This window comes from Gobio gobio, assembly GCF_949357685.1.
Source record: "Gobio gobio genome assembly, chromosome: 3".
Lineage (NCBI taxonomy): Eukaryota > Metazoa > Chordata > Actinopteri > Cypriniformes > Gobionidae > Gobio > Gobio gobio.
This window is the reverse complement of record NC_137099.1, coordinates 53,220,973-53,231,355: the sequence shown is the minus strand read 5'-3', so window position 1 is coordinate 53,231,355 and position 10,383 is coordinate 53,220,973. Positions and strand designations below refer to the sequence as shown.

Sequence of the window (10,383 nt, the reverse complement as noted above, 5' to 3'; positions counted from 1 at the left end):
AGTCATACACACCTAGGATGACTTGAGAGTGAGTAAATCATGGGCTAATTTTCATTTTGGGGTGAACTAACCCTTTAAGCTTAACTGACAGCATTTGTGGCATCATTTTGATTACCACAAAATTAACTTGCAATTCATTTCTTAACTTTTCTTTTTTAAAAAGCAAAAATCTTGTTTACACTTGTAATGGAAGTGAATGGTGCTAATTCGTTAAAGTCAGCATGAAACTTCAACTTTTCATCCCCAATTCCCCATTGTGTTGTATATTCAAGTGAAACGGCATCAAGAACAAGAAAAAGTGTAGGGCGGGGCTTGATTTTGTCCATGGGGATTTGATTGGATGGTTGTGGTTTGCTATTGGTGGATCTCATGTGAGTGACAGGTTGCCCCGCCCTCGTGCCAGTAAACACATCATCTGAGAAGAGAAGTGGCTGCAAGAGGGAGGGGGGAATATTTTGATTATGAAGGCACATGATTTGGAAAAACACGGGTAAATCATTTATAATAAATATATATTTAAAAAATCAAATCGGCTCCATTCACTTCCACTGTAGGTTTCACACCGTTACTTTCTTCTTTTAAATGGTGGGATAAGGCCAAACTTTGTTTTTGTGTCAGTCAACATTTATGCCACACATTCAGGCGATTAACTTAACTGAACCAGGAATATTCCTTGTCAAATGTCAAAAGATGCTCTTTTTGAGAGAAACGTATGAAAGAGCTCCTATTATATACAGTACATTGCATCTATCAGTTTCTCTCAATATAACCCGTTTAGAAGAAGTATACTCAAGGTGACTGGCAAAGTTAAAACCACAGGCCACATCTAAGGTTACAAAACCACCTCTCTCCTGACTGAACGTCCGCCAACGCCACAAAACAAAACATTTGAAACCCCGATTGAGAAAATGACACGCACACACACACTCTCTTTCAGCTGACCGATCAAGCATCCAGCCAATGAGCGCTTCCACGAACGGGGACTGAACTAGAGCCATTGAGAATCATGCTCTACGCCTCAGTGCTGGTCTAGAAGCAGCAGTGATGTTTATTTCGTAATGGGCCTGATGAGTGTCCATCTAATGGAGCTGATTTCAGATCAGCCTGCTTTACTACTGTAACATGAGTTTCACAACGGCTGTGTGAAAAGAAATGTCAGCCAAGGTTGTGGGATGCTGGAAGTGCTGTGCTATTCATAGTTTAACCTTCAGTGTGGGGGCCCTTTCTAGTGGGTTATTTGGGGAGGGGATCAACAGGGAAATGTCATCGACTTGATAAAGCACCCAAACACAAGCACGTTCTGCTGCTCTCCCTTTCTCGCTGTTCAGAGGTCCTGTGAATGTGGTGATAGTTGCAGGAGCAGATATATATGTTAAAAAAAAGTGATATTTTATCATTTCGTGTTTAAAAAAGGACATCTATTTAGAACAACTGCAGTTGGATTACATTATATGTAATATACACATAAAATGTACAGTGGACAGGTCTATAACTCAAAATAAATTATTTTAAAAAAGGAAAAATATTGGGGAGGATTATATTCTTGTTTTGAAGAAAATAATAATTGTGTCTGTTCATAAAATAAAAAAAGGTTATATCGTTAGTTAAAACTGTTAAAACATTTCTGTTAATTGAAATAAAATAAAATATAACAACTTTAAACAAAAATCAGAAATGTTGCCTTGGCAATAAATAAATATAAATAAAATATAAAACTAACTAAAACTGAAATAAAAATAAATAGCAATATTAAAAAACTAATATAATGACAAAAGCACAATGAAATTACTAAAGATTAAACTAAAATGAACATGAAAACTAAAAACATAAATATAAAAGCTAATTCAAAAAATGTATAAAACTAAAACAACACTGGTAATAATATTTGTAACATTGCTGAAACAATATCTATTTTTATATAAATTCTTTTTCCTGTATTTACAGTAGTGGCCAAAAGTGATGTCCGACCTTGGAAAATTGACATCTGCGATAATGCGATGAAACATGCAGAATTGTGTTATATATAAATATAATATTATTTATATATATATAAATAACACAATTCTGCATGTTTATATATATATATAATTTTTGGCCAGGCTGTCATACAAAGAAATTATGAACACTGATTATGTTGTAGTAAATGTATGCTTTTTCTTTTTACATAGTAAAATAAAACCTGTAGCTGTGGTTTGCCTTTTTTGCCAAATAATTTTATCACTTAAACGCTTTAACCAAGTTTAGGGTTTTCCTCTTCCTTCATACTTAAAATATTAAAAAATCATGACATTTTTTCCACATATTTTGATTGTAGGGTCATCTGGACATCACTATTAGCCACTACTGTACATCTAATTTTGAATTCCTCATCTGTCTCACCGAGTCTTCGGGCGGTCTCTGGATCTTGGCCCAGTCAACAGACGGCCCCTTCTCCTGAAGGAACCGGTGAAAGAGCTTCTTGAAGCCCTCAAAGTCCTTCCTGGAGATCTGCAAGAGCACAAATAAGCACATTACAGGTACATTTTTTTTTAGCTTGGTAGAATGTCAAGCTCTATATCCTGAAGTTCAATGTTTCAGGGTCAATAGTGAAGAAGAGTCTCCTGACAGACAAACATTTGTGAGGGTTTTGGGAATGGCTTTGTCGGCCAGAACTATGAATAGAAATAACATCTAGAAACGACCCATGTCCCATAGACTGCCAATGCAAGTGCATTACTGTACACAAACCTTTCCTTTGTTTTTACAAACTGAACACTACTCCATAGAGATGAACTTGTATTAAACCTGGAATATTCATTTAATGGGTTATTAAATTAATAAAACGCTTCAGAATATTGAATCTGAATGCTTTATAAAACTGAATCAACACATCATAGAGTTACGATTACGAATGTGTAATTAATCATATCCCTAATTACTCTCTATAACACTGTGCAGCATAAATGCATAATTAATACTCTCTTTTAACCTTTGGACTAAACCTGGTGCTGCATCATGGGACGACAAGCTGTAATTAAAGCACACTTCCTTTGTTAGGTGTGCAGGAGTAAGGAGTGAGACTGCATGCTGTGTGTGCCATCACTGATCACATTATTAACAGCACTTTCATTGTGAATAAGCATTTCAAACTAGGCTGAATAAAATACATTTCCAACATGTGCACAATACTTCAAATTAATGAGTTTAGTTTTTTTTTTTAAATAAGCACATATTAATGTTAATGATTGTCTTCTGATATTTTTATTTATTTAATATGAAATAACAGTTTAAAATGCATGAACCAAATTCCAAGATATGTATGTTTCTCAAATGTATGTTAGTTGCATGCATTTTTAAAAAACATTCATACTATTTTCAAAACATATTTAATGTGTTTGAACTAATGACTGTAGTCTGAAGTAAAAGGTTATCAAATATTTACCTTACACCTTAATAAATGTGAGTATACGCATCATAATCATTAAAATAGGTTTTACAAACTTCATGAATTTTGAAACATAAATATGATGATATCTTCATTATTTGACAACCTGAGCTAATGCATACAGATCTATATCTTATTTGTATTATAATTGGTTCATTTTAGTCATTATTTAATTTAATTGGCAATTGATTTTTAATTAATAAATAATAGCTTTTAAGACAGCATTAATTCATTATTAAACAAGATTTCAGATTTTACCACCCAGAAAATGTCAGGTGGTGCGACCATATATATTCATTTAAAACAATATACATTTAATGTACTTAGCACTACTGAAAACTTGTAGATATGAATCATTGTAGTGTCTAAAATGCATATCACATGGTAAATTCCCTTTCCGTTTCTTTATGTATTGCCATTATAGTCCAATTCATATGCACATTTGCAAAGTTTTCCAGGGGTCATACCACCTGACATGATAAGTTGAATCAACCTTATCATTACTCCAAAAATGTCTAATTATCTAATATTTATGGGAGGGTGATTAACGTGTGATGTAATATGCTGTCACATGGTTTTCTTAAAGTAACACTGCATAAAATGGCAATTTTTATGTTGGTCGCCCTCCCTGACATTTGGAGAAGTAAATTTTTCTGACAAAAGTTTTATAAGTAATATAACAGTTTTGAAATAGGACTGATTCACTGTTTTCCCTCATTTATAAGGAATTTAATGTATAATCATGCCAAACCATGATTTTCAATGGTTCGGATGGTCACACCACCTGACATTTTTGTTCTTTCAAACTCAAAAAGTCAACCGAATTTCAAAAAAATTAAAAGGGTTTCTTATAAATGAAATATTGTAGATCAATTTGATATATGACATGTATTTATTAAAATTCTTTTTAGGAAAATAATGAATTCGGACACAAAAAATTCATGTCATGTCATTAATCCATATAAGCAGCTCACGTACTGCGTTAAGGATACTGCCTTACAACCCCAGTGAGCGAGATAAAGGGGACTATAGTGAGAAAAACTCACTAGAAAGATACAAAGCAAACATATACAATTCTGGAAAGTATGTATACGGCAAGAAAGGAGAGAAACATTTAGCAATTAAACAGAACGTTCCGTAGACTTTAGCCATTTTTGTTCAGTCTTTTTATTCTCTGAACTTCTCTGTGGACCCCTTGGAACCACCTGGAGCCCAGTTTGAAAACCCCTGGCTTAATGTACCAAGGCATTGTTATTAACAGACCAAACTCAGGATACATCATATTAATAAAGTATACCAGGTACAAAAAATCAGATGAGCCCAGAATACGAACGCAACACGTTTAATTAGCTGCATGTTAAGCGTTTTCCTCCCATAGAAAACCATTATAAGAGAACGCTTAACGTGGCTTAATGAACTAACACAGTGTTATTAACAGACCAAACTCAGTTCATATTCTGGGCTCATCTGATTTTTTGTACATAGTATACTACTTTATTAATATGATGTTTCCTGAGTTTGGTCTGTTAATAACACTGTCTTAATTCATTAAGCCACGTTAAGCGTTCTCCTATAATGGTTTTTAATGGGAGAAAAAAAGCTCAACTTGTAAATAAATGCTTGTTGCGTTCATGGGCTCATCTGATATTTTTTTAAACATAGTATACTACTTCATTAATATGATGTTTCCTGAGTTTGGTCTGTTAATAACACTGTGTTAGTACATTTAGCCACGTGAAGCGTTTTTGAATGTCCTTCTGCCCCAAGTCTAGCATGTTCCCGTTCTGCTATGTAAACGTATGTGTGGTGATATATTTGGGTTAGAAATGTAGGACAGAAGCACCTCAGACGAGGGCATATTTTGCAGGACGGGCGTCTCACCTCGGCCTCCGGTGTCTTGGCGGTGGTCAGGAGCTTCTCCAGCTCTGTGTGCATGGAGTTCTCATGCTGCAATCTCAGCTTCTCCTGAAACTCCGCCATACCGGCATTAGGGCTGCTCCTATACAGATCTGACATGCAAACACAAGGGAAAGGAAACATTACTTACAACATGACATGCTGTGATGTCTCTGCAACATGGAATATGTTTGTTCTCCCATGGTTTTCGGTTCACTGAAGTACCACGAGTATCGTGCAGATGATGTAGGTCAATATCAGAGTAGCATTATTATCATCTAACACCACAGCAGGCTATGAATAAACCACTTACCAGCAACAAAAGACATGATCAAGAACTTCTGACAGCTCCCAGATTTAAAAATAAATCAATCCTAGATGGATTTCACCAGTCTAGAAAGGTCCAAATCACCAACTGTTGTACAGTTCCTTCTGTTACACTACTACACAATACTACAACAGCCTAAATGTAGCATTAACAAGATGCTTTGAGAATCTCAGAACAGTTCAAAAAGAAAAGCTTCAAAGTGTTGAAAACAGTGCATCCAGCTCCCAGCATGCCAACTCGCAGTGTACAGCCTGACCAGATGAGATTTCAGACAGATTCACAGACTGTCATTCTCGGGACACCCGATCAGGGCTTTGTACTGTAACGCACTGCTGCAATGACCGAGATGCGCAAAGAGAAAGAGAGAGAGAGAGAGTGTGTCGCACGATTCTTTAAATAAACTCCAGCACTGCCCACCCGTCACGTCACGGACTCGGGAAAAAGTAAATAAGTACAGAAACAGTGAACAACTCTTGAAGGTACAGTATTTAATGTGCCAGTTCAATCATTAATCGCTTCACCTTCGCTTTGTCACGTGCAGAAGGAACTGGCCGCTGTTTACATCTGACGCGTGACGCGATGCGTTCTGACTGAGCGCTGGACGCTCGAATAGAACGCGTTCTTAAATCCGCTTCTGTTCTAATGGGGTTTAGATTCGTCCCAGTGAGTGGCTGGAATCTTTTGAATTCGTTCACAGAAAAAGATAATTGAACATTTCTTGGGTAAGTAAGTGAATCCGAGTTTCACTCTTGGGTTCATCTGCTGTAGATAACTGGTGATTTTGATTCATCCCAGTGACTCGAATCTTTTGAATTCGTTTCTGAAATGAATTGTTACTAAGTGAAACAAAGTAATTGTTCTTTATTAAATGTGTGTCATTTTAATTGTGTCTGTGTCTGTCAGTTATTTCCGTAATTCTTCTGCTTCCACTCTCTTTGTTGTGAACGCGAATTCTTGTTGAGTGAATCGCGTTCACACTCAAAACTGTTTCGTTAAAGTGTTATTTTAGTATCGAGATACTTGTCGCTTTTTATTTGTCTATTTTCATATTAGTTAAAGTTTTAATAATTGCGAATTTATATCGCACCTTTTCTTACAATCGCAAGTTTATAGTCAGTTATGAACTGAGTTATGAGTTTATATCTCACAATTTGAACTAAATAGATGAACTATATACAAAGAAATTTATTTTTTATAATTAATACATAACTTTAAATACATGTAAAAACAAAATAATAAATAAATGTGCATTTATACTTTAATTTCCTTTTTTAAAACTTTATTTATGTATACATTTGATTGATTTACAACTTTATTTATTTTTTCACATTTATTTATTTATGTTTTTATGTCTACATTTATTTATTTCCACATTAATTTATTTCCACATTTATGCATTTCTTTGTCCATATGGTAATGAGCGGGGCATGTTTTACCTCAGACATACTGAGCTCAGTGGCAAGGGCACCGCAAACTCATAATTCATTTTCAAGAATTTGCTTACAGCGCAAGATTTAAAACAAATCAATATTCTCGCGGCTGCTGCTTGTCAAAGACAAATCAGAGATTACTTCATTCATAACCAATAATACTGCAGTTAGCTTTATATGATCTAAAACAACACAGAGGAAAATATGGTACTCGTGTTGATTACTGATATTGGAGGAACAAATTCGCTAAACGCCTTATTAATAAAGCATATAGATGAGCAGAAGAACTCAGAATTTGAAAGCTTAATTGCATTGTGTTAAGCATTTTCCTCCCATAGAAAACCATTAATGTTTAATGTGGCTTAATGCATTAGACAAAGATATTCAGTACCCACCTTATTAATAAAGAATGTACATGTAAGAGTTTTCCTCCCATAGAAAACAGTTACGGAAGAAAAACTTTTAACATGACTTAATGCAAAGGCAGTTTTAAAAGACCAGATTCAGTATAGCTACACCTTATTGACAAAATGAACGAAGAATATGAACGAAATGTGGGCTCATCTGTTTTACTGTACATAGGCATATATCTTATTAACAAACTGTATACTAAATTTGTTACTTTGATATCACTCTCCTAGTCCATTAGTCCGGTGAGGGGGGGGGGGGGGGGGGGGGGGGTGTTGCACGCGTACGACGCAAGCGCTGTGATTGGTCTGCCAGAACCCCTCTCTCAGGGGTACACATGCTCCCTCGCTCTCTAAAGCACAATTTATACTTCTGCGTCGAGTGTATGCTGTAGCTACGTCGTAGGCTGTGTGATGCGCGCATACCCTACGACATACCCTGACGCGCACCTCTTCAAAAATGTAACAACTCGTCCATTCTACGCGGACCGCAAGCGCTGTGATTCGTCTGCTAGAACCCCTACCTCAGGTCAAAAAAATTAATACATCTGCGATAGGAGTGTGTGTCCGGAAATGGGATGATAGTTTCATCCATGGGCGTCGGAACCATTGTATGTGGGTGGGACAAGACCCACCCACTTTTTAAAATCACTGATATTGGACCCACTCACTTTTACAGTCTCTAATTCAGCGCATGTCTGTTCACCCCTAACCGATAAACACTTATTATTAAACACATTAGACGCTTTATTTCCACTGTTCTAATATTTTCTTCATTTTTATTGAAAATAAATTCCGATCTGATATGTGATGGGAAAAGGGAGTAGAGCGAGTTCGGCAAAAGGCGGATTCGAACCGCGGGTTGATTTGCGTCAAAACTTGATGCCATGGGTCTTAGCCCTACACTATTGCCGCTGTAAATGATTCAGTGTTTTCCGTAATCTTGTCTTGTCCAACCAGATGTTTAGCAAACAAGGAGATATATTTGTACTTGATGTACATGGCATCTACTCCAGTAAAACATTTCTAAGAGAGGACCCACCCACATTTTTTTGCTTCCGACGCCCATGGTTTCATCCATACATGGGCTATATTAAAGTCTCCGCAACAGCAATCGATTGAAGCGCTTGTCTGTGCACGAGCCACCGTATCATTTCAAAAACACTTTCAAGCACCAGATCGCCCCTTATTTAACTCTACTAATCAACTAGAGATGCTTCATTTGTATTAGATACAACAACTCAAGCTGCAAGAACGGTCGCTGCTGCTGCTACTCCGACAATGTACACAAGCTGCTGCTTCTTCTGCATTTCTTGATACTGTGGGTAACACCATCAACCTGCCCGTGGACACTGCCTCCTAGCGGTTTGCATGTGTAATTGCACATTGACACGGACAACAACGCAGAAGTATAAATGAAAACCAACGCGTAACTGGCGGCGTAGAGGCTACGGCGCAGGTCCGACGCAGAAGTATTAATCAGCCTTTAATGTGACGCGCGTCTGGAGAAATAGAGAATGCGCATGGAGCTGAAAGGGCTTGAATGAAGCATGTTTGGCTTTAGATAAAACTACTAGATGACATAGCGCTGAAATATCATTACTGTTTTGACGCTCTGCTCACTTCAACAAGAAACAGGAAAATGGTGCTATCGGTCTGTCTCGCGGGCCGGATGGAAACATGCTGGGGTCTGGACGCGGGCCGCAGTCCATCATTTGAATATCATTGGTTTAGTTAGTGTAAGTAGCCTAAAATTCGTTTGCCGTTTTTTGCTCAATAAAATATTTTGTGTTTAAATTGGGTTCATTAAACGGTTTTGAATGTAATTTGTGGGGGTGGTGGGGAAATCACGATGCCGGCTCAACAACTACCGAAGGCATCATCTATTCAACCCTAATGTCCGCAAACCTCTAGCAATTTGTTTGGTCTCACCACAAGATGTCACAAAAGCCGCGTTTCCACCGCAGGAACTTTCCCCAGGAACTAGGAACTTTGGGCTGGTACTCGGTGTGTTTCGACCGCAGGAACCAGGGTCTAAATGAAGTTCCGGGTACATATTTCCCCCTCCAAACGGCCCTGCTCGCGAGGTAGTACTTTTTCAAAGTTCGGGAACTTTCGGGGGTGGGACTTGGGCGCTGAACATGCTGATTGGTTGAACTCACGGCGCATTTTATTTCACCGGCAGTCTAAAGAAGCCTTTTGCGAGGTTCGTTCGTTCTGCGTTCAGTAGATTTCAGTCTTGCTCTTTCTGTCCGATGGCGCGCGTTCGTCTCAGCAATCGCACGGTCAATGTCCGTAATAGCTGATAATAACATACGTTGTCTTATTTTAAATCTAGCTTTACGAGCTTTCAGAATACGCTTTAGTATCAGTGCTCGTGTCTCTTTTCCGCCGTTTTGTTAATTACCTCTTTATTAAACCAATACATAACTACCAAAAGCAGCGCTGCTTGCATCTCCTCGTTATTGTTGCAGAAAGTATCACGCAAAAATGATTACTGTCCGTCACTGACTGGGAGGAGCAGCCGCGCGCAGTCCTAACGTTACATCACAGGACTAATTTGCCTAATCTTCCCGGTACTTTAGACAGCAGTGGAAACGCAGACAGTAGCAGATCTGGGGGGAAAAAATTTAGTGTAAAAAAAATTCCTGGTACAAATTGTTCCGGGTAATTTTGGTGGAAACGCGGCAAAAGATTTGCCCTTGCCACTCTGAGCTCGATTGCTATGTCTGCGATAAATACACCCCCTCATTACCATACGGACAAAGAAATGTATAAATACATAAATGTATTTATTGATTTTTGCATTTATTGAAAACTATGCATAAAACATATGTATTTATAAAAGAGAAAATTATACATAAATAAGGAAATAAAAGTATAAATACACATTTATTT

At 37.3% G+C, this 10,383-nt stretch overlaps 1 protein-coding gene across 1 annotated transcript in view; it reads right to left on the bottom strand.

Moving 5' to 3' along the window:
* ugp2a (UDP-glucose pyrophosphorylase 2a) overlaps positions 1–6,187 on the bottom strand; it is a 15,112-nt gene extending 8,925 nt beyond the window's left edge. Inside the window, exons 1-3 of the mRNA XM_079812710.1 lie at positions 5,634–6,187; positions 5,306–5,433; positions 2,300–2,487 (exon numbers count right to left, since the gene is read on the bottom strand). The gene's annotated coding sequence lies outside the window, so the exon portion shown is untranslated. The remainder of the gene's footprint in view (positions 1–2,299; positions 2,488–5,305; positions 5,434–5,633) is intronic.
* Positions 6,188–10,383: the final 4,196 nt, after the last annotated feature.